We start from the raw sequence: 26232 nt of genomic DNA, 5'->3' as shown, positions 1-26232 counted from the left end.
GTAGTTGTTAATCAACATTTTCCCCTTTCTCTGATGAGTTTTTTTAATGGCTGAAGACTAATACAATGGCCATTTATGTGCATGAAATAAAAATAAAATAGAAAAATTATTTAAAAAAATAAAATCACAGTTTTTTTTAATGAAACAAATTGGCACAGTATTTACTATAATAATCACAGTTGATATTTAGTTTTTAATCACTATTTTCCCCTCTTTTTAATGGGGTTTTAATTGCTGGCGGCCAATAAAATGTCCATATGCGTGCATAAAATGCTTATAAATGAAAGTATAAATAAAAAAAAAAATAACTAAAATAAAATCACACATTTTGAAATGAAATAAATTAGAACATTTTTTGCTACATTACTCTTTTTGGTAATTTAGTTGGGAATAACCAAAAAAATGCTTCCTTCTAATGGGTTTGTCACTGGCTGATACATATATGTGTAAAATATGTATAGTATATGTAAAAAATATTCATAAAATATAATAAAATTAATAAAAGTAAAAAAAATATTTAAACAAAATTAAATAAAAAAAACACCAAAATAAAACATTTTTGAAATGAAATAAAATAAGGACAAAAGCTGTATTCACTGTGTTACTCACATTCTGTTAAAATGTCCTTCCGTGTGATGGGTTTGGCCAATAAAATATCTGAATAAATGATCCGAATCAAAAAAACTGACTGTAAATTTGTTGTAAATATTACCACTTTGACACAGCACAGCAGACTTTAAGACCAAGCAGTTCCAGTTTTCTGTGATCTGAGTCCTGTAACAGAAGGAAAGCTGAAGGTGTTGTGTTTGTGTGTGTGTTCAGGCGAAGCGGTCGTGAGATCGTGTGTGTGACTCCGGCGGGTTTGGGGACAGGAGGGACCCCGGTGATGGTGGACATAAACGCAGCCGAGCTCAGAAACCCGGAGGTGAAGTTCAACTACACAGAAGACCCCAGCATCCTGAAGATGGAGCCGGACTGGAGCATCGCCAGGTCAGACTCATTACCACACTGTGACCTGTTTCTCTGAAATAAAGTCCACTAGAGCGGCTCGCAGGTGCTTCAGCGTGAACGTGGAGATAGTGGAGATTTTCATTGTATTTTTAACGTTCTTTGGTGATATGCAGTAACAAATGTCAAAACTTTGGGGTCAGTATGATTTTTTTTATTTTTTTTAAGTCTCTTTTGCTTATTGAGGCTGCATTTGTTTGATCAAAAATACAGTAAAACACTAAAATTTTAAAATATTTTTGCAATTTAACAGCTATTTTCTATGTGAATATCTGTTAAACTGTAATTTATTTCTGTGATGCACAGCTGAATTTTCAGCATCTAGTCTTCAGAGTCACATGATCTTCAGAAATCATTCTAATATGATGATTTGCTGCTCAAGAAACATTTCTGATTATTATCAATGTTGAAAACCGTTATGCTGACTCATATATTTATGGAAATTGTGATACATTTTATATTTCAGGATTTTTTGATTCAAAAGAACAGCATTTGTTTGAAACAGAAATTCTTTTGTAGCATTATAAATGTCTTTACTGACACTAATGTGTCCTTGTTGAATAAAAGTATTAATTTCTTTAAAAAAAAAAAAGACTAACCCCAAACTTTTGAATGGTAATGTACTTCATTCTTCACCTTTAACAGTTCAGAAGATACTCTTAATGCAGTAGGTGTGTTTCAGATTGTCTCCACTGATTGAAGTGGCTTCAGGAGGTGATGGATGGTTAACACAATGTTTACATTGCTGTTTTTCTCTGTTAGTGGGGGAACCCTGTTAACAGTGATTGGAAGCAACCTCGCCAGCGTCCGAGAGCCGAAGATGAGAGCCAAATACGGCAGCGTCAGTTCAGTCAACGTACGTTTATCATCATTATTCCTTCCTTTCTCTCTATATTTATACCCATTAGTTTAATATTACAAGAATGATTTCTGAAGGATCATGTGACACTGAAAATTCAGCTGCGCATCACAGAAATCAATTACAGTTTAACAGATACTAACACGGAGAACAGTTATTTTAAATTGTAATTATATGTCAGATTTTTACTGTATTTTTGATCTAATAAATGCAGCCTTGATGAGCAGAAGAGACTTATTTCAAAAAGAACAAAAAAAAACGACCTCAAACTTTTGATTGCTTTGGTCTAGGCTAGTTTTATAGTGTTTTTTGTTCCCTCTGAGCTCTAAAGCAGCAGGAACTGACAAACGAGAGTGTTCAACCGAAGGCCTGTGTGCCTGCACATGTTTTTCTTTGCGTATGTGTGACATTGAATCACCTTTTCCCAGTTTAACCTTTAAAATGTCAACGGCTGATGGGATATAGAACATAAAATGGCTCTATAAAGCCCTGAGAAAGTCCCGCAGGGCGAATGTGACCTTTTCTTCTCCTTGACCCGCTCGCTCTCGCTGCTGTTTTCCTCCTCTCTGCTTCTGGCTCTGAAGCAGCGTTAGTGTCTTCAGTGCTTTTAATGTTTGCTGTCTCTCACAGAACTGCACTGTGCTCAATAACACGGTGATGGTGTGTCTGGTGCCGTCCGTGGCGGGGTCCGAGAGGGGTTTCTCAGAGGCGGGCCAGCGGGCCCCGGAAGAGATCGGGTTCATCATGGATAACGTTCAGACGCTGCTGGTGGTGAACGAGACCTTCAGTTTCTATCCAGACCCTGTGTTTGAACCCTTCAGTCCGTCCATGCTGGAGCTCAAACCGGGATCTCCTCTCATCCTGAAGGTGAATCTCAGTACACCTGCTGGAGCTGTTATACTGCATTTCTTCAGTTGTGTAGTGTAATAATCCCCCTCAGAGAAACACTGCAACTGTAAGGCCACCTGCATGTCTGTTGTTGCATTAATACACAGTTTTTATAGTAATATTGGAGTGATATTTCTCAAATTTGTTATTAGTACAAGCATTATTCTAGTGTAAAGTACCAATAAATAAAATAAAAAAAGTAAAGCCATAAAAAAACCTCAAACTAAAACGATTCGTTACTTGAAATAAAAATAAACATGAACTAAAATAAATAAAATGAGAGAAAGTTTAGTTTGCTAGATGCCAAGACTGAAATTAAAAAAGTAATAAAAACTATATCAACAATAATAATAATAATAAAAAATGAAATTAAAAAATATATAAAAAAATATATATAATATGTAAAATATAAATAGTAGGAGAAACATTTGATCTTAAATTATTTGGAAAATTAGAAATGTTTTCTTGGCAGCTTACCTTAAATAAAAAAAAAAAGGACAATATAAATAAAAAAAGAGAAATGTAAATTTGTTTATAATAAAATTACAAAAAATAATAATAAAATCACTAAAACTTTATCTAAAATTAATTCTAAAAATTAAAATCATCTAAAAACTTTATCTAAAAATTAATACAGAAATTCTTAAAAATAAAAGCTTAATATAGCTATATATACATATATATATAGTATATATATATATATATTTATTATATATATAACTTATATATATATATAAAAGAAAAGTATATAGTTCTAAAATAACATTACTATATGTGCATCCCAATTTGTATACATTTTTTGGTATAAACGGTGCAAACAGTTTGTCTCAAAGCATTGCATTTTTGCACATAATTCTTCCAACACACTTTGTGCTACAGACATGATTGATTGTTCAGATCATGAAGTGTTATTACTTTTCTAAGCAAATACATTTTTACATGACAGATGGCAAAAATGCGACTTGAGAGAGGTACCTGAGACATTTCTAAAGATCTTTCTAAATATCGTAGAAACTTAAGGGTGAGCCTTGTAGATTTGGGCCACTAAGAAACCACATAGCAACACCCTGGCAACCAAGCCGCCGAGACACATTGACTTAAGTCTAGTTCATTAAAATGCTTGTGTGGTGTTGAGGTCCTGCCTCATGCACTCATAGCACAAATAATAACAAAAAAATAAAAATCACATGAATATCATCAACTCAAATTCAACATCCCAATCAATGCCCTCTGGGTAATGCGCAGTACGAGCTGAGTCTACATGTTAAATGGAGCCCTTCAGTAACACACGGCTCTAAATGAAGCATGCACACATTTATGCATGGTTCTGCCTCCAGGTTTTGCCTTCCCATAAGCCCCTTGGGCAGAGAGAGATAGTGAGTGCTGGAAATCTGGTTAAGCAATCGCATCATAAGTTCAGACTGGATAGGAATTTGACCATTCTAGTTCACGGCAGTGCTATTTAAAATTATTAATACTATTGTAGTATTTATGAATATTTTGCATTTTTTTTTTATAAATATTTAATTTAATATTTTCATCCATTTAAGCTTGTGTAATTTTAAAATTTCTATCAAAAAATAGCTTTACTTTTAGTTCTATTTCAGTCATTTTAATACTTTGTTGTTTAAATGCATTGGTTCATACGATTAGAATCCACTTCCAATTCTGGTTCTTTGAAGATTTATTTAAGATACTAATGACAATAAACAAAATAACTAAATATATACATTTCATACATTTTAAAAGATTTCAATGTTAAACTATAGAAACTGCAATTGCACAGATGTATTTGAAGACTTGAGCTTCGGTGAGCTGATAAAGTGATTCAAAACAAAACTAAAACCGATGAGTTTGAGACTAATTTAAAAGAGCAGACTCATAAGAGTCATAAAAGTCCAGCTACTGGTTGTTTTTGGACGTTGGTGAAGAAAGAAACACTGGCAGAGTATTTGAGGATGATGTTTAAAATATGCTAATGATTGAAAGTAAACACGTCTGTGTGTGTGTTTGTTTCAGGGCAAGAATCTAATTCCTTCGGCTGCTGGTAACTACAGATTGAACTACACGGTTCTGATCGGTGCCGAGCCGTGTGTGTTGACCGTGTCCGAGGCTCAGCTGATGTGTGAATCACCAGACCTCTCCGGACAACATAAAGTCACTGTGAGTGTGTCATCTCTTCTTCTGTTCCCATCTCTTTCCCACGACTATCACACGTCTCATCCTCTGCCTCTTTCTCTCCTCCGTGTGCATTGTTCTGCGTTTCAGCCCGTGTTTCTCAGCATCAGATTACTGCTGGGAGTTTCAGTCGTGGCTCTCTGGGGTTTTGTGTTGTATTTATTTACACTGAGTTTGCAAAGAATCTGAGACGCAGATCTGTATTTACATGTAGTCGGTTTCATCTTTAAATTGCTGCAGAGCATGCACCTTCAATCATATTTTGTATGGCACAGTTATTAAAACATCACTCCCATGTTTTTCCCCAAGCCGTCTGCTCTCTTTCTGTGTGAGAACGACAGAGACGCTGCGACCCACATGTTTGTCCTCGACCTATATATCGTGACCCATATCGATTCTGTGTGACACGAGCGACTGCCGTTTAGCTACCGCTTTACTCACAATATAAAACCTCACACTCGCCTGTTTTAGCCTCCTTAAACCAAGTCAAGTGTGATCTACATCATTAAACTGATGGTTCAACCAAAACGCAACATTCTACTCACCATTCAATCACTTCCAAACAAGCTGCACCAAACTGCATGAATTTTTCTTCTAATAAGATATTTTTTATGAAGGTATTTTTTTCATGCTATGGAAGTCAGTGGAGACCAGCCACTGTTTGGTTTCCAACACTATCCCTTTAAGATTGTCTAAAGATGCAGGTTTGTTTGAGAGATGTGGAATTATGGGATATATTGGGTAGTGCTGTTGTGAGGTGCGTTTCACAGTGGATTGTGGGGGATTGGATTTTTATTTTATTTTATTTTTAATCACAACTGTTTTAGGAGGCTCATTTATTATTTTTGAGGTTTTTAGGTTTCTTAAATCCAAAAAACAATCATAGTTTATTTTTATGGTCATTTTCCCCACCCTCTTTCTGATGTTATCACAATTAAGTATGCAATATGTAATTTGACCGCTTACTTATGATTGGCTGAGTTTTTGCATATGAAATGACATCGAGAGCACCGTATGCGAAACACTTTTCATTCATGCTTGCTTTTGCACTTTTTGCTCCTTTTTCTTTCGTTCTTTCTTTCTTTTAAAGACTTCTAAAGATGCAGGTTCGCTTGAGAGATGTGGACCTGTGATGATGGATGTGTGGATTGGGGCGGGCTATAGATTGTTATTGTAGTCATAACTGTTTTACTAGAGCTCATTTTATGCATTTATATTTTCTCCACTTCTAAGTTCTATTGAACCAAAACACATTCGGGAGACGTTGTTTTTTCCACACAGTGTGTCCATTTTGTCCACCATGTCTGGCAATTTACAATAAACCAGGCTAGTGTTCCCGGTATGTAAATGACCTCTCTTATGATTGGCTGAGATTTTGAAATGTGGAGCAATACTTCTGCTGAGTTTATTGAAGTAGTGATTTTAAGGAGGCGTCTCTGAAGGTGCATCCACTGTTTTGGGTTGTAGTTTGGTTATATTGTGCAGATCTTTTCCTGTTTTTCCATGCAGTGGTTGTTTTGTCAGTCGTGGTGTGATATGATGTGTGACGCTCAGCGTGTGTGTGTGTGTGTTGTGCAGATCTTGTGGGGGTTGATGCAGATCTTGGCCGGAGGTTTCCGATACATCTCCAGGAATCTTGCAGATCTACTCGGACAGCCTGCTGCACTCCCCTTCCGCCATCATCGGGATCGGAGGAGGAGGAGGTCTTCTTCTGCTCGTCATCATCCTCATCCTCATCGCATACAAGCGTAAATCCCGTGACGCGGACCGGCTAACGCTCTAAGCGGCGTGCAGCTGCAGATGCACAATCTGGAGTCCAGAGTCGCTCTGGAGTGCAAAGAGGGTAAAACCTCACTGCATTCACTGTCTGTCTCACTCTTTCATGCTTTGTTTGGCTTTTTTATTTTTGTCTGCTGCTCTTTCTTTCTTTCACACTTTGTTTTAATGTTTTCACTCTTTTGTGCTTTCTTTCATGCTTTATTTTCTTCCTCTTTTACACTTCTTTCTTCCACTCCTTTCCCCCTTTGTTTCTCATTTGCTCTCTTGCACTTTATTAACGGCCCATTTTGCATGATTCATTTTCTTTTGTGCTTTTTTTGTGCTTTCTTCCTTGTGCACTTTTTTCTTTTGTGCTTTCTTTTGCTCTTTTTGTTCTTTCTTTTTGTCTCTTTTTTCTCTTCTTTTTGTCCTTGCACTTTTTTCATGTTTTTCACACTTTTGCATGTGCTTTCTTTCAATCTTTCTTTCTTCACACTTTTCTTTCTTTTTTCATGTGCTTTCTTTCTTTCTTTCTTTCTTTTCTCTCTCTTCCTTTATTTTGAGTGCTCTTATACACTTGCACACTTTCTTTCACTTTACTTTGATGCTTTTTCATGCTCTTTCGCTTTTTTACCCTTTCTTCCACTCTTTTTCACATTTCCATGCATTCATGTTTTGTTTTGCACTTTTCCTTCCTTTCATGCTGTCATTCAATTTCTTTTGCTTTCTTTTTTCACTCTTAATCAGATTCTCATGCTTGTTTTCATGCTTTTTGCTTTCTTTCTTTTGTGCATTCATTCACACTTTTTGTTGGTTCTTTATCCGTTCCTTCACTCTCCTACAATTCGTTCATTTGTTTGTTCTCTCCATCTCATCACTCTCCTTCAATATCTTTCAATTGTTTACAATTGGTTTTCCTGGTTTAATTTGATCTTCCGCGGCTCCTTTTTTGCTCGTCGCGCCTCTCTCTCTCTCTCTATCTCTCTCTCTCTCTCTCCTCTCTCTCTCCACTCTCTCTCTCTCTCTCTCTCTCTCTGATTGTTGCTTTAGTTTTCGGTGGTCTCCTGTTAGCGATGACCTCATGATGCTCACATCATTTATCATACACACGTGCACCGAACTCCCGTCTCATTCCCGCCGCGGTCACGAGGGTGAGACGAGCCGCCCATTATCTGTCTCTGTCGGGCCGAGGTGACGACCTTGTCTGTCTCCAGACTTAGAGAGAGGGATGAGGACAGGGAAGAGAGGATAAAAGAGATGGATAGCAGGAGGTGAGAGTGACAGGTCACTGATAAGTGATGAGATGTCCTCCAGGATGAATAAAAAGAGGCAATAAAAGAAGTCACACATCCAGATTGATTAGGTCAGTGGCAGCAGTAGCAGACCGAGCAGAAGTTTGGGAACAAAAGCAAATATTTCTGATATTCCATATAGATTTATAAAAGGCGCGGAGCAGAGACAGCGTTAGGACCATGTGCTAGAAGTGCTGGTGTCATTCACGGCCATCTCAGATCAGAAAGCTGCACTCTCATCACTCTGATTTATTCACTTTACACAATTCCCAGCACACCGTTCACACTGGTGCATCAGACCATAATAAAATTTACAATTTCTGATTTAGTGTAGACTACTACTAGTTAAGAACAAGTCATTGGATTTGACATACAAATGCTTATACCTTGGAGACAGATACAAGTATTGGACAAGCAAATGTCAACCAATTTATATCCAATGATTACAAATTCTGATTACCTTGGAAAACAGGGTAAACGATGTTTATACAAAGACAATATATATGATATAGTTCTATTTGATTTAATTATAGCAAATAACACATGCTGCAAATAGATATTTGTTTTACATAATATTTACTAAACTATAAGTAAATAATTTGAAAATGAATAAATATTAAACAAATTAAGATAAAATAAACAGAATTAAATAGATCAAACTATTATCAACTTCTTAAATAAACACTTTAACCAACAATGATAAATATCATAAATGCACTTGTTGAACATTAAAAATTAAACCACTTAATCCATTACAATGATAAATATCATAAATGCACTTGTTGAACATTAAAGCTTAATATAGTGCTTGCATTTGAAGTAATTAATAATAACAAAACAAGCTCAAATAAAAAAAATACTCCCACTTCCAGCTCTTATCAGTCAAACAGAAACACTCATTGGAAAACTGAGACGTGACAATCATGTGTGTTCTCTGAAAAAAATAGATCAACCCACTGAAAGCTCTTATCAGTTCCCAACTGAGTCTCAGTCACTCGATGTGGAAAACTGCAGATAATTAAAAAACGCAAGATGTATATGCTGAGTGTGTTGTTATATGGTTGCTAGGGTATTCTGAGTGGTTGCAAGGGTGTTCTGGCTATTTCCCAGGATGTTGCTATGTGGTTTTTAGGGTGTGCACATCAGTACAGTCACATTTTCTACAACTTTTTTCTTCCTCTTTTTAGAGGCTTTCGTGGAGAATCTGGAGGTCTCGGCTTCCACTCAGCGGTTTGCACAACACCAAGATTTACTCTTTCTCTTGGTCTCTGTGTTTCCAGCGTTTGCGGAGCTGCAGACTGATATCCATGAGCTGACTCAGGATCTGGACGGAGCTGGAATCCCGTTCCTGGATTACCGCACATACGCCAGAAGAGTGCTTTTCCCAGGAATAGAGGACCATCCGGTGCTGAGGAGATGGAGGTGAAAGCTGGACACTGCTGTCAGATTTCATGCATTCGGCTGAACAAAAAGCCTGTTCGAGATTTTTGAAGTGTTTCTCGCCGTCTCTCTCCTCAGGTGCCGGAGAATGTGGAGAAGGCTCTGACTCTGTTCGGCCAGCTCTTGAATAAGAGGTGATAGCACTCTTCTGCTGACGTTCATATCCGGACGCTAGAGGCCCAGCGCTCGTTCTCCATGCAGCGCAGACCGCGGGAACGTGGCGTCCGCCTCATCATGAGCGCCCTGCAGGGCGAGATGGAGTACGGCACACGGCGTCCTGAAAAAGCTAGCCTGTCCGACCTCATCGACAAGAACCTGGAGAGCAAGAACCACCCCAAACTCCTGCTGCGAAGGTACGCCCTGCTCCCAGACTTTCTTAAATCTTCCTTTAAATCTTCTTAAATTCTCTTAAATTGAGACACTGTCTCTGTCACTAGGGCTGTCTATTTAACTCATTAATTTGGTGCTATTCATGATGCAGGACGACTGACTGTGTGATGCATCCTGTTACAATACAGTTACATAACTCCAAAATACAATATGAGGGCAAAAAATATCATATGATATCACTCTAGCAATGTTGCTGTATGTGATATAGAATTTTATACAATAGTTAAATAAACAAGAATTTTGTATTGTTACATTTTAGACACAATATTTTCATATTGTCTGTTATGCTTAATTTTGCAAATGAAAATATAACTGTTGTGCGTCTTTCGTTGCTGTACAAATCCACGTACCTGCTGTACAAAAATCCACGTTTTAGCAAACAATTGAGCAGTGCATTATTCATAAAGAGTTACATTTCTGAATGAATCAGTTTGAATGAATGAAGTGACTAAAGTGACATATGAGAGTATGATTAAAAAAAATAATCATCAATATATCAAATAAAAATGTTAATGCCAGTTAGCATGCAATGTAAAAATCTAAATATTTCTCTCTAAAAATATATTTTTTAAAAATATATACAAAATCAAAACACATTTAAAACACAGTAACCAGTGACACACAGTAATCTCTTAAAATTCATTTGCAATTAATTAGATTCATTAATCAGCACATCATGATTAAACATTTTCATTGCTTGACAGCCCTAATATTAATTTTGCTTTCTGAAAAAATGTAGCAAAATGAATTCATAAAACAATAAAAAATGTCTGCCAATTCTGCCAAATTATTCGGTATTATGGAAATCATTTTTTGACTCTAATTGCATGATGTTCACAAGTTCCCACGTTGCACCTGGTTTAGTCACAGTGTTAGTGGACATGATGAAAGTAATGATGAGGATGAGTTTGACTTCTAGGGGTAACACATTTGCTCTCCCCATCATCCTTCTCCATCCCTCCGTTTCTCGGTTTGCCCTCTCGCGTCCCTGGCTCTGTTTCTGTCAGATGGTGTTACACACCTGAGCACACACTCGTTCCCCGCGGAGCGCCGGCGTGAGGAGGAGCGCTGTGGGAGATGAAGCTCCTGGAGGAGGAGGAGAGATGTGATGAGGGGAGAACATGCTGCTGTAATCTCTCCTTTCGCTCGTGTCTGTCTTGAATCAATATCACAGAAAAAAACAAGTCAACGCTTTTTGCATTTCAGTGTTTCATCTGCAGTACATCTCTTTGACATCAGCTTCATTTGCAACAAAAAAGTTACAAAGATGCATCCCCAGATCCATTTGGATGAATCTAATAATAGCATGTGACATTTTGCATTTATTTCAAAATTAAAAGGAATGAAATTGCATGAAGAATAAGAAGCCTGTTTTAGAACTATTTATACTCTTTCATGTTGTGATATTATTTGCATGACAATCAAGCATTTCTCATGCTGATTACAGTAGAAATGACTGTTTGAAAGTGGTTTGATTAATCAGTTAATATACAAAAATATGCAAATTCTATTCTGATGTATCTGTACTGTTACAGTAATGAGAAATGGTTTAATTGTCATGAAAATAATATCACTATTGTCTGAAAATGCAAAAATGTATTTTTGCATTCATTAATTTTAACTCATTTATAACTATTATTATTATTGCCAGACAGGTTTTGTGTCATTCATACCCAAGCAATATTTTGCAATACCTTAAAAATGACCGTTCTTTTGTTTGGTTTTAGATTAATTTTTCCACTCTAGCTTCTCAGTTTCCGTTCCTCTCTCTCACCTGACAAACCTCACCTGAAGATCAAATAAATGTGAGCAGTCAACATCTCAAGCGTTTCACTCCTCCAGAAATCTCAGGTTTTTTATATACTCCTCACAAGCGGCGTGTCGTTCACCTCTCGTGCCTTATCGTGTTCCTCTGCATCTGTCTTAACGAGTCGATCGTGAATAATTCAAGCACACGAGATGGTAAAACAAACACATTTCACCAGATGCCTCGTCTGCGCACTCCTCTCGCGCACGCCCGTGAGCAGATTAGTGCTAATAAGGTCCGTTCATTACCAAGCCGTGTAATTAGCCTCATTTCCGAGGGACTTGTTTTTGGAGGGTTGTTATTGTGTGCCAGGTTTCTGTTTAATAACAGAAGATACGGAATATTTTAATTGTGTGTTTCGCTTAATGAAGTTTTAATGCTTTTGCGAGGGAAGAGAGCAAGCGCTTTGGTTTGTTTATTAATGTGAAATAGTATTAGCGTGTTTGCTTTGCGCTCGGGTCCTTGAGAGGTTTGAAGGAATAATGCGGCCGAGGCACTTTGATGTCAAATGGGAGTTTAATTCAACATCCCCCGAAAGATGTTGGTTATGGGAATGGCTGTTTTTCTTGTTGTGAGGCTCGGGAAATTGGGGAATGAAGAAGCCTTCAAAGCATCTCTCTCTGCTCTTAAAGGTTACCTCGGGGACTCCGACACCCAAGTAAATAAATCCTTGACATTTATTTTTTACTCTGTTTCCCCCTCAGGACTGAATCTGTGGCTGAAAGATGCTAACAAAACTGGTTTACTTTCCTCCTCTACAAGTTTTCTCAAGGTGAGTGGAAGGAACTGTATGACTGTTTCCATGCATCTTAAGTGATGTTACTCATTTCATGGATTCGCTGCAATCACAAATATGGTTGGTTCACTGGTCTGGTTTACTGGTTTCAAAGAGCTTTTGTCATGTGATCTATTTATGTTATGTGTGACAAAATAATATTTATGCAATTTCAATGCATTTATTTGCATGTATACTTTTATGCACTACTGTTTTATTCAGCAAGGATGCATTAAATTGAGCAAAAAGTGACAGTGAAGAGATTTATAATGTTACTTAAGTTGTTACTGTGTTACTATTTTCTAATCAGGAAAAATAAAATGTCTCTGTTTCCACAAAAATTATTGGGCAGCGCAACTGTTTTCAACATTGCCTAATAATCAGAAATGTTTCTTGAGCAGCAATCATCATTATTAGATGACTTTCTGAAGATCATGTGACACAGGGGTAAATGATGCCTGAAAATTCAGGTTTGAGACAGCATGAAATAAATTACTTTTTAACAGATATTCAGCACAAGAAAACAAAGCTATTTTGAATTTGCAATAATATTTCATAATTTTCCTGTTTTTACTGTATTTTTGTATAAATAAGTGTAGCCTTGGTGAGCAGAAGAGACTTCTTTCCAAAAACATTTAAAAAGTCCTTGACCTAAAACTAATGAGTATGATTTGTGTATGTTTGTTTGAAAATGAGGTTAAAATTGAGTCTAGTTTCTTTTTAATTTTAAAATTTGCATCAACTTTTAGTTTTATCAATTAGAGTAAAATGACCTAAAACTAATGAGTATGATGCTACAAAGTACTGACCAAATGTAAAGGAGGTTTTCATCCACAGTTGACTGAAACCAGTAAACCACATTTTTCTTCACAGGGTCTTGAGATGATTTAATAAATGCGGTGGTTTTTGATTGCATATTTAGGGTCCAGACTCTCTCTGCACATGATCATGTTGCTGTTGAATTACTGTTTCACCTTGAGTTTGTTTATTGAAATTTAGATACAAGATAGACAGATGTACGTTATCATTCCCGCAGGGGGAGTTCATTATTACAATCTTTAAGAACCTGCATTAACATAAAGCGCTTCCATAAACGAAGTTCACAACGCTGGTGGAGTGAGGGAAAGTTTTTTTGGAGTGTGAGGGCGCAAGTGATGGCGTGGGTGGAGTTGTGCAGTGGTGTGTGTGTGGGTGTGTGTGTGTGTCTCCTGCTACTCATTACATCTGTGTGTTTAATTATTTATCCCTTTGCTAATGAGCCCAGCGTGGCAGGACCGGCATATGGATGGGCCGCACCGTCCCGCTATGGATCCCAGTGAGAGGACACGGGACACAACAAAACATCCAGCAGGAGTCACACACGGATTAGTTGTCGTCGCTCAGGTGTTTTCACCTGAGGAGCACAAGCGCCGCTGCCCGCTGTTAAAGTCTTATACATTTTAATTACTTTGGGTAATTAGCCATGAGCCTTAAAAAGAAGCGGCTTTTTGCGACGCCATTTAACTTTAATAATGTGGCATATTTTTCAAACTGGCTCCTGACCCCCTCTGCACATCAACATAATAAACAAAAACACAATAAAACCATTAAAAAAACACAAAAACACAAAACATAAATCAATAAACCACTGATCTTTTGCTCTCTCACTCTCTCACATTTTTTTGCCCTCTGTGGTTTAACACATTTGCGCTCTCATTTGGGCTCATTTGCAGATTTCATAAAGCACTGATGATACAGACGTTATGCGCCCCATCATCATCACACAACAGAAACACACTCTCAGGAGACAGACGGGACTGGGACAGGTACGGACTGATAGACGAAGATGATGATCACATTAGTTGAGGCAAACGCGGAGAGAAGAGCAGCAGTTTTGAATGATGAAAGCCATAGAATGTGTGTAGGAGGAAGAGACTGAGCCAAACGCGGAGAGAGAGGCGTGTGATTGGCTGTTGTGATCACTTATCTCGCTCTGAAGTGTTTTTCTCCCAGCTCTCTCCTCCACAGTCATTAGCCTTCTATTAACCCTCCCGTCGGCTCGTACTGTTCGCCTCGGGGTCTGTTCACCGGACGCACCCGGCAAGGCCGGCTCATTTCCACGTCTAAACAAGCTGCTTTTACACGGCACTGGTGCTCCTGAGTGCGCAGGAGGAGCGGTCTCTGTGGTTTTGTCTGATTTATTTTGGTAGGAGTTGGTTCACATTAGATCTTCAAGATATTGTGCTGAGACAATAAACTCATCTCTAAAGCTTGCATTTTCACTTCATCGGCAGCTTAAGCACTGAAGCTGTGGTTTAGCACTGTAAGTGACCAAAAAGCTACAGTCTAGTTTTGATAGCTAAAATCTGTTAAACACTATTTTTTTTATTTAATTTAAATAAATAAAAAATATAAAATGATACAAAAAAAAATCTTATTAAACACAAATTAATTATTAAAAATGAATTTTAGATAAATAATACTATTATTTATATAATTGTTAGTATTTTAATAATTTTATTTATTAATTTCTAAATTTAATCATTTGTTTTAATAACTATCATTTCACAAGTAAATGTAATGAAATATAAGAATGTTTTAACCTAAAAACGGATAAATCCGCGCTACCTTGTGCTATAAACTTGCAAATCGTATTTAATACATTTGTGGTCATGCATAAACCTTCATCAGACAGTGTTTTATGAAAATGTTTCGAAATAAATCCTTTCTTAGCTTTTCCAACTGAATCCATTGTCAGGCAGTGACCTCAATTTACTTTGCATGGTTTGTATTTTAGATCAGTGAAATAGTAAATGAAGGCTGAAGACATCTTTGACATCTGGACATATTTGTGATTAGAAACCAAATATGAAGGCTGAAGACATCTTTGACATAATGGTCAGAGGTTATTGAAATATATAATGAAATAGAGCTAAATAGGGAACTTTTTATTATGATTTGAAATGGGTGAAAGGGAAAGAGAAGTGGCTAGAGGTAAGAAACTAAAAATGGGCGCATGACACCCGCTAACGTATTTTGACTTCGTCTGTTTTGTGCACTCATTTCATGTTATGGAGTGCTGTAAAATGGCTAGGAATGAAAGGAAAAGGGGGCGCAGAAGCAAAAAGTATCGATCAAGCAAGTGTCAATCATCGGGCAAAGTGGAGAAAATGACCACAATTGGCAAAAGTGGAAGAATAGATGCTGCAGACACAGTTATCGGCCATGGTGGAAAACTTCTCGATCACAGTTATGGTGACGACCAGGGACACCATATATTAACATCATTTACGACTCCTCATAATATCCTCCTGCCCACAACATGTTTGAGGGTCATGGGCCAGTTTTAAACATTTAATCTGCCCAAATCTGACAACTGGATTTAGCAGGAATTATTTTAACATGCCTGTTTTTTAGGGCCTTTCACGTACAAAAACGCCAAATTATCATGTAAATTAGGATTGTAATTGAAGTCCTTAAAGGGACAGTTCACACCCAAAAATGGAACCTTCAAGTCATTCCAAGGTTGCTAAGTGTCTTAGTATTTTTTTCCGATAGATATGGAAGTTAATGAGGACCAAAAACTTCAACCTTATTGACATTTTTTCAAAATATCTTCTTTTATGTTCAACAGAAGAAAGGAGAATTGGATCAACTTGAGGGTGAGAGTAATGATGACAGAATTTTCATTTTTGGGTGAACTGCGTCCCTTTAAACTACGGAAAAGTTCATTAGGAAAAAGCTGTTTTCAAATGGGAAGTCTCTGAAACCTTTTCAGGCAGCATTGAGTCATTTTCACCTAAAGTAACACTTATTATAATACCACCTTGAATTCTCACAAAATATAAAAATCACGTTGTGTGCGTCCCATGATCTGTTGATATCACTGCTGTGTGAAACTCAAAATGCCGCCTTCCAGGGATGAAATGGAGAAAATGAAGGATTCATTTACCCCATAATAGCCTCTGATTTCGAAGCTAAAACATGAATTGGCTTGTTACAGCTCCTCCTAGAGTCCGACGGGTGTGGTGCATGATTTATGGGTGGGTAGCCTGACATTTGGGTGAACTCAAGTCTGAGTTTATGGACGAGTGAAAATAATTTCACTTGATCGTAAGTTATATTAAGGAGATATACAAAGTGTCTTGCACTGAGTCACCTGCACCAGGTGTGTTCCACCGTGTTGTTGGTGAGTTCTGAGGTCTAGATCTCCCTCATGGCGTTATCTGTGTGTGTGTTTGCAAGAGTGTGGCAGGTGATCCTCTCTTCCATGCTGTATTGTGCTATAAAAGCACGCAGATGGAAAAAGGGCCGATAGACACCATCACCGGAGAGGCCAGCTACGACTCGCTCAGCGCGACAAACTCATCGCGACATCAACAGATCAGCGACTACAAAACACTGGTTCAGTTCTGACTCAGAATCAAACAAGGAATGGAACAGGAACACAAATCTTTTTTTATGCATTTTGTCATAGTTTTGAGAAGAGAAAGTCAGAATTGAGAGATAATAAAGCCACAGTTACCTCTAGTTTTTAAAATCCGGCAGGCAGAAACAGAGGACCTGTTAAAGTATTTTGTTATAAGGTTTAAACACTGCTAAGTATTTATTTTTTTTTTTTTTTTAAACAGGTGCTATTGTATTGAGCTATTCAACGCTTTTGTTTCAGTGTACAGTGTGTATGTGATTTACTGAAGTGGGAGAGTGTTTTAATACTCTCAGATGTGTTTCCCTGGTTTGCAGACGCTGCACTGCATTAACCCAGAGAATGAGAACGCAGCCGAGGTCACCGTTAAGTGCCTGAACTGCGACACCATCACGCAGGTCAAAGATAAGCTGCTGGACGCCGTCTTTAAAGGCACTCCGTACTCACAGCGGCCCAAAGTCGGAGACATGGACCTCGGTACGAAAATAATGAACGCTGGGAAACCGAGCTGCTTTATTGTGGTTACAGTGTGGTCTACCAGCTTGAGCAAGATGTTTGACCTTAACCCCACCAGCTGGACGTCCAGCAAATGACCATAAATAACATTTTTTACAGCAGGGATCAGTCGAAAATGTCTAGACGGCTGATTTTGATGTGTGTTTTCTCTGCTCAGAGTGGCGTCAGGGTCGCATGGCTCGGATCATTCTCCAGGACGAGGACGTTACCACTAAGATCGACAACGACTGGAAGCGTCTCAACACACTGGCACACTATCAGGTAACCGCAGTGGCCTCGCCGCATCCTCTGCCTGGTTACTATGGCAATACCTCTACACCCCGCTGCCCAGTAACCATGGCAACCCCTCAAGCAAGTTACTAGGTATGGCAACTAAGTATTTAACACGTAGAGCACGAACAGGTAACCTACATAAGCAAACAGTTTACAAAACATAACCACAGAAGCAGTGTTGGTCAGTAGAGATGCACTGACACAGATATATGCATTGTAATACTTTTGTACGTGCTTTGGCTAAAAATAAGGCTGTGCATAAAAAAACAAAATATGTTTTACATGTTTACAGATATAACACTAATGGTACTAAAGAAAGCTGTTATTTTACAAATACTTTTGTATGTAACAACAACTAAAAATACAATTTAAAAATAAAATTAATGACAAAATTATATTAACAACTGATATGATGAACGGATATTGTAAATATATAATATTAAATAAAATTTAACATTTTTTTATAGTTTTTAGTTCATCTTAAATGTACAAGATTACACTGAAGTTACAAACTCACAAAATTCTAATTTTACAAAACAAAGTTGTACATTTGATTTGTCATTTGAAACTTTAGTTATACAGTATAGAATTTTTTTTTTTTTTAAGAATTTACGGTAATAATAATCAGATAACTGATTATCAATATTGTAATTCTGAGCTGACACAAAGCTCTAGAAGTTAGAATCTAGAATTTTACATGTATATCTGAAGTTTACATTGAGACATTTTACGTTTACATGTTTACAAAATGTAAATTTTACAAGATAGATTTTAGAGAATTAATGGCTAATAACTGATATGGTGACCAAAATTATTAGTCAGCAAAGCTGTAGAATTTAGAATCTAGAATTTTAAATGTTAATACTTTTTTTTTTATATGCTTAAAAATATTTTTTTTTTTTTTTTTTGCAATATTGGATGTTTTACAATGTAAAACTTAAAATATTTACAAAATTTGTTTTATGTTTCAGAATTTTCATGATTAGTGGCCATAATTAAATATGCTGATCTGGTCTGATTCTGACTGTCTCCTGTAATGTTGTGTGCAGAAATAGCGTCCCACCAGTGTCAAGCTCGCTCACTGTTGTCCTAGGTTCACGATGGTGTCATCGATCGCAATTGGTTGCCAAGCTAGACCTCCGCCTACAATCATCACTCGCACTCTGGCAGTGATCCGATGCCACCATCGCTTCTATCACATTCGACGTTCACCAAATCGCTTCAGTCAGATGTACGGGTGAGAGAGAGAGAGAGAGAGCTCTGTGATGTACCCAGAGTATACGGATACGCCTTTGCAGTATGTCATTTTTGTTATGGATCAAACGTGGCCTTCTATTGCCAGTTTTATTTATTTATTTTTATATATGTTCAGTTATGAACATTTTCTTATGTGCTTTTGTCATTTTTGTTAGATTTGTTTTTAAAAATACATTTCTGTTTTGGATTTAATGATTGATTTATTTATTTTTATTAGTGCTGTCAAACGATTAATCGCGATTAATCGCATCCAAAATAAAAGTTTGTGTGTACTGTGTATATAGATACTATTTTATATATTATGCACACACATGGCATGCATATTTTTAAAGAAAAATATGCTATGTTATAATATTATAATATGAATAATAGAAAATATACATGTAAATATTAAATTTAATATATATACTGTGTGTGTATTTATATATATACATAGATATTGATATTATAAGCATATAAATATGACCCAGTACACGACGACATATATTTATGGTGACGCAATAAACTGTTAGATTTTGGATTGGCTATTAAATCGTGATTAATCATTGGACAGGGCACAGCATTTTATATATATATTTTAGTTACGGTTTTTAGGCGTCATTTTATGGGGCTTAATTATTTGCAGTGAATTGGCCAAAATCAATATTCCATTAACAAAGAGTAAGCAAATTGTAATTAAACAGCATACACTGTACATGTTAGACATCTGACTAGTTTTTATAATACCAAATAAAGAACTGTTTTTATTCCGGCACGCTTTGAAAAAAAAAAAAAAAAAGTCAAGGCAGTATACAGAATAATTCATGGTGCAGGATGCAGAAGAGCATTATACCTGTATGTATGTCCGTTTTATTCCAACATAGCCCCCCCGCCTTTTCCCCCCCCTCATCCCGTCTTTATCTCTGTATATTTCTCTCTGGTGTTTGTTGTCTGGGGCTGAAGTGTATGTGTTTGTATGTGTATCCCTAATGCTCTGTCGCCTCATTGGGAATGATGAACTCAGGGCGCATCTAGAACTTGCAGATCAGAAAGGAAAGGATGTGTTTGGACAGTGAGGGAGGTAACAGAGAGAAAAAGAAAGCGTTATGATAGCATGACTATCGTTTTTATCACATAGGATAATATAAACCCTACAATTTGGAGGCTGTGTCGCTCCCTATACTCTCTCAGTTTTCTACAGTCATAAATTTTTTTATAATTTAGAATCTCTCTCAGTTTTCTACAGTTTTACAGTTTGCTTGCATATTTCTCCCCCAAATTTCTCACTTTCTGACCGACCGAGCCGTCCTCTTCGTGTCCACAGAGAGCATGCTGAGAACGGCCAGCAGTCCAGACAGCCTTCGCTCGCGGACGCCCATGATCACGCCAGACCTGGAGAGCGGCCAAACCAAACTCTGGCACCTGGTGAAGAACCACGACCATCCGGACCAGCGGGAGGGGGACCGCGGCAGCAAGATGGTCTCTGAGATCTACTGACGCGTCCTGCTGGCTACCAAGGTAGGAGAGGTGCATTAGGCAGTCCACGTGGCAACAAAGATTACTGAACATCCCTTAAAAACTGTAAAATTGCATGCATTACATACCAAAAATAGGGGGATCAATTTTCAAAATACTTGCTAAAAGAGATGATCCGCAAGGTACCTACTGCGTACTACATCTAAATAGTATGCAGTATGCCATTGGTAAATTAACACCTACTTATCACTAAATATAAATAACACACAAAAATACAATTTAAAAATAACACATACTATCAAAAAAAAACATTAACGATCATCTTATTTATCATTTTACAACACTAATTATGTATATATATATATAGTATTCCTATGTATATATAATATAATATACTATATTATATCAAAATAAAACAGTATAAAACATTTTTTAAAATTTTGTTTATTTTTTTCTATTTTTTCAGTATACCAAATTTTTTTGTAAAGGTTTTGTATTTTTTTGTAATGCTGTTTGCTCACAGTAAGTTGCCAGTGCATCATTTATTATTTCATTATAGTTTAAGTTTTAATCAACTTTAATCTATTGTTTTTTTTTTTTTTTTATTTATTTATTTTACATTAAACTTATTTCACAAAACTTACATCACTAACATTTCCAATTCATCATTTCTAATATTCTCTACATTCTATTATTTTATTTTAGCTTTATTTCAGTGACAAAAAACCAATTTTAATATTAATAATTTTAGTTATTAATATCAACACTGTCACATATTTACATGTAGTCAGAGCACCCTAATTTAACATGTAGTCCAAGAATACTGTCAAATCCCAAAAAAAAAAAAAAAAAGTATTTTTTTACGAGATTGTACGGATGTATTTACTCCAGCGTGATGTTTTCCTACGAGTACGTTAAATCGGTGCACTAATACTCCTCCCGCTCTGTGAGAAACACAACACTGGAAAAAAAAACCCCCCCCCCCTCATTGCCTCGACTTTTGAAAAGCACATGTCTGGATTTTCCGCTTAGCTGAGTCCGCGAGACAGTGTTGTACCGTTTTGGGTGTGAATGACTAGTTTTCATCACATTACCATTTTAAGGCGGCAGTGATCCCCCACTCTCATGGGGAGAACTGTATCTTAATTAAGACCAGTGGACTTTGCTTATGAAGCGTTTTTGCGGAAAACCTAGGCTTCTTTAATCAATCCTTTGCTCCGTCCCTGCGTCTGACACTAAACAGAGATCTGGGCCAAACCTGCTGCATTTCCCCGGCCTGCACTATGTTTGCGCTGTGAGACACACACGCGCTGGACCGAAACACACACCGCTCCAATCACTGACTCTTCAGTAGGGAATCTGGCATTGATGGGGTTGGACCTCGTAATGTCCGTCTACAGGGTCTTAGCTCATGCTTTGTGTTTTTTGTCTAGTTTTGGAAGAATAAATATCTAAACATTCGTTAATTCAAATCAAGACACAACAAGGAAAACCACATAAGATATAAGTTCTTGCCTTCTGAAAAATAAATTGAGTTTAGGCTTAAATCAAGAAAATGGTACACCAAATTCAAATCAGAAAAACACACTTAATTCAAAAACCTCATTGGCAGTTATTGTTACTCGTTTCAAGCATAAACCTGATTATTTTGATGCCTATTATTTATTAAAAAAAATTATTTAGAAAAATAATATAGTATTTCATTTTGCTTCTTAAGTAAATGTATCTTTATGTAAGATTGTTTAGATATTTGTACTGGAAAACAAGACAAAAATCTTTCGCAGTGTATATTTACAATGTTTTTGCTTGCAATAGAAAAAGCCTATACTTTGAGGACATTGCAATGATTTTGCCTTTTATATCAACTAAGTTTCTTAAAGAAAAAGTTTTGCATTAAGACTTGTTTTAAATGTAGCATCTCTGAGCATGAGTTTGATTCCTTTACATAAATCAGTTCAGATGTTCTGTTTGCATGAATCAGTTCATCATTTAGAATGTGGTCAATCAAAAATGTGGCGTTTTTCCGTTCCATGTTTAATTTATTCCTTTAAAGAAAATATACAGGTATGCTGTAAATATTTCTGTTCATCATGCCTCTGTTTATTTCCTTTGGTGAAGAACAGTGTAAAGCATGCCTTGATTGACTGACTCGTCTCTCACAGGGGACACTGCAGAAGTTTGTAGACGACCTGTTTGAGACCATCTTCAGTACGGCCCACCGGGGCAGCGCGCTTCCTCTGGCCATCAAATACATGTTTGACTTCTTAGACGAGCACACACACATAAAAACAAAACCAGACCCCAAACACACACACAAGAGCAACTGATCAACTTGTGAGTCTCTAAGTCTAGAAGTCTATAATTGTATTAAAGCATGCATGCTTCCTCTGTCTGTGTTTGATTGCCGTTCCTCTTTGTCTGCAGCTTGCCGTTGAGGTTCTTGGGTGAACGTCGGATCAAGAAACCCTCAGTTTGTGTTCGACATTCATAAGACCAATTGCATTACAGACGCGTGTCTGTCCGTCGTGGCTCAGACCTTCATGGACTCCTGCTCCACGTCAGAACACAAGCTGGGCAAAGACTCGCCCTCCAACAAGCTGCTCTACGCTAAAGACATCCCCAACTACAAGAACTGGGTGGAGAGGTACGACTCATGACACAAGTGACAGGCTACCTGCTGCGTCTACAGTGTTGGATGATATATCACATATTCATAATGCATTGTGGATGATTTTGCACTTTTTATCTCAGCAAGTTTCCCGAAGAAAAAATCATTAGACTAGTTTTGCATTAAAACATGTTTTATAGCATTAGTTGAGTGGGTCAGTTTGATTCAGTTACATAATTAGTTCAAATGATCTGTTTGCATGAATGATTTGATCCTTCAGAATCAACAATTTATGGCATCACTCAAAAAGACGGCTCAAATTTTTTAAGAAATATTTATTTTTATCAGTACTTTATATCGGGACAATAAGCAAATGTTATGGCTTCTTTCATTTATTTAGTTAAAAATAGTGTAAAATGCCTTAATTATTACAGCTACTTTTTATTATTAGCTATATTTTAAATTTAAATACTTTACATGATAAATATGATTAAAATGTTTAAAAATATTTAGATGATGTTTTTTACACTTCCGTTCAAATAGATTAGGTTTGGTTCTCAACAAGTCTGCATTTATCTAATCAAAAACAAAATTAACATTAACATTTAAAACTAACACTATAAAATATTATTACAATTTACAATAACTGTTTTTTTATGTGAATATATGTTCAAATTTATTTCTTTGATCAAAGCTTGATTTTCAGCACCATTTCTCCAGTCTTCAGTGTCACATGATCTTCAGAAATCATTCTGATATGATGCTCAAGAAACATTTCTGATTATCATTAATATTGAAAATATTGTGCTGCACAGTGTTTTTGTGGAAACTGTGATACCTTTTATTTTTCAGGATTCACAGATGAATAGAAAGTACAGAAGAACAGCATTTATGTGAAATAGAAATCTTTTCTAACATTATAAATGTCTTTACTGTCACTTGTGAATTTAATTAAAACTAAAAAAATCATACTGACCCCACTTTTTAACAGAAGTGTACATCTTACATCCCTACTACGCAGACATACGACATAGACTAGTGTTCACAGTGCAAAACTACCTTCCTGGTTCACTATTTGTTGAAACCAGACTGCAAAAGAGTTCATTCAGAAGCCATTGTTTTTGGTGCTAGAGACAGTAGAAATGTACTTACAGGAAATAAAATGTTATAAAGTGTAGAAGTGTAAAGGGAGTGAGTTAAAGCAGATTGATATGTTTGATCTGCAGATGGATGTTGAACTGCTGATGGATGGCTGTGTGTGTGTTGTGCAGGTATTACTCTGATATCTCGCGGATGCCGGCGATCAGTGATCAGGACATGAGCGCGTATCTGGCCGAACGTCGCGTGCGTCTGCATCTGAATCAGTTCAACAGTATTAGCGCGCTGCACGAAATCTTCTCCTACATCACCAAATACAAGGACGAGGTGAGAAGCGAACACCGCTCAGGCCTCAGAACGCGTTCAGTCTGATGTGTGTCTGAATTCACTGGGTTTTCTCGTTCTGTGTAGATCCTGTCTGCGCTGGAGAGGGATGAACAGTCCCGCCGCCAGAGACTGAGGGCTAAACTGGAGCAGGTGATCGACACCATGGCTCTTTCCAGCTGATCAGGACTGTGGGTTTTTACACCAGGACAAAGCCACAACGCTCCCCCCCCCCCCCCCCCCAATGTTGTAGGGTGGTGTAGATTTTGCGTCGTGTTTGGATGATTTGTTGTTGAGTGCGGTGGACGTCTTCACACAATGCGGACAAAGACACTCTTTCCTGTTTGAAAAGACAATGAGGACGTTTTGGGACCTCTGATGAAGTCCCCCCCCCCCCCATGTGACCGTGTGTCACGAGCCAACAGTCGCGACAGATCAAAGGACAATAATCTAATCTGATTGCGTGTTTATTATTTTGTACATATGTTATCGACTCTCCGCTCTCTTTGCCACTTGTGTTTCTGCTGAATTTGCACAGTTTAAAGAATCAACGAGCAATGCCTCCATCTCATGAAACATGACGTCACGTTTCGGGGTCAGGAAACGCTAGAGACGCGTCTGTTTTAACCTTTACGTACAATAGTGCTGACGAAGGTGAATTTGACATTACACACCCAATGACAAAAAAGAAAGAAAAATAAGAAAAAATATGAATAAAAATCTTGTCCTGTGCCATGTTTTATTTGAATGTTGTTTAATGCTAAAAAGGGATTGTGAAGTAGGAATGTGCTCTGATTGTTTTACTATGAAAAAAATTGATGACGCGAAAATATTCATGGACTATTTTTTTTTTTTTTTTTTTTTTTTTTAAGCAAAGCTTTAATTACTGATTCCTCAGATGCTACTCTTGAGTTTAGACGCCGAATCAATTTGCTCGGATCATTTCAGCAGGTTCATTTTCTGAAGGAATCACTGTGTTTAGTGAGACTGAGCGGAAATAAATGAGTGAAAAGGAGGCCGAGTGAATTGTTTCAGATGCATGAGTCAGTGTTTCTGCGGCGTGTCGATACGCTCGTTCATCAGGCCTTCAGCCTCCGTGATCAGAAAAGAGAAACTGGGCTTTTGTTTTTAATGAGATGGGCCTGATTGATTCCGTCTGATCAATCGCTCTGCTTTCACTGAACACTTGAAGAGGAGACGGCACGTTTGTCAATCTGTTTGTTTCCTCTTGAACCTGAGATTCGTCGTTGATCAGCGAATGTTTTAGTGCATCATAAATTGCGGCATGAGCAGGTACGAAAAGAACAACAGAATCAGTGATGAAAAATCATTCTGGTTTCTTTCTTTTTTTTATCAATCTTCCATGTCCTCAGTGAGTCTCTTCTGAAGTTTTTGGCCAGTTTCTCATATCAGATTTAACTTAAAGAGCTCATGAGATCAACATGCTTTTTAGATTTGAGTTCATCATACACTGCTCTACTACTATGTCCAAATTAAACTCAAGCTGGTTTGCTTTTTGCAATTAAATACAAGTAAAATGGCTGAATAAAAGCTATTAGCTGTTTGAGAGCACTATCCAAAACTCTCTTTTTTAATTGGAAAAGTATGTTCCGCGCAAAGGAAAACTGAACTAATCAGGCCGTTTCGTGGGGTCTCTAATGCTGATTTTACCAAAATATCAAACTAAAGGCCTGTTCATACCATGAATGATGACTACTGTATATTAGAATCCTCACCAAAGGACAATAATATTGCATATTCTAAATGTGCACTTCTGATACAGTATGTGTCCCTGGAGCACAAAAGCAGTCATAAGTAGCAAAGGTATGTTTATAGCAAAAGCCAAAAAAATCATTGTATGGGTCTAAATTATAGATTTTTCTTTTATGCCAAAAATCATT

General features: G+C 37.1%; 1 pseudogene; it reads left to right on the top strand.

Annotated features, from left to right (window-relative positions):
- The window catches only part of LOC109101661, a 70297-nt pseudogene extending 45740 nt beyond the window's left edge, over window positions 1-24557 (top strand).
- The last annotated feature ends 1675 nt before the right edge of the window (window positions 24558-26232 follow it).

This window comes from Cyprinus carpio, chromosome B6 (genome assembly GCF_018340385.1).
Source record: "Cyprinus carpio isolate SPL01 chromosome B6, ASM1834038v1, whole genome shotgun sequence".
Taxonomy (NCBI): Eukaryota; Metazoa; Chordata; class Actinopteri; order Cypriniformes; family Cyprinidae; genus Cyprinus; species Cyprinus carpio.
Note: the sequence above shows the minus strand (reverse complement) of the source record. Positions and strands in the feature narration are given on the sequence as shown.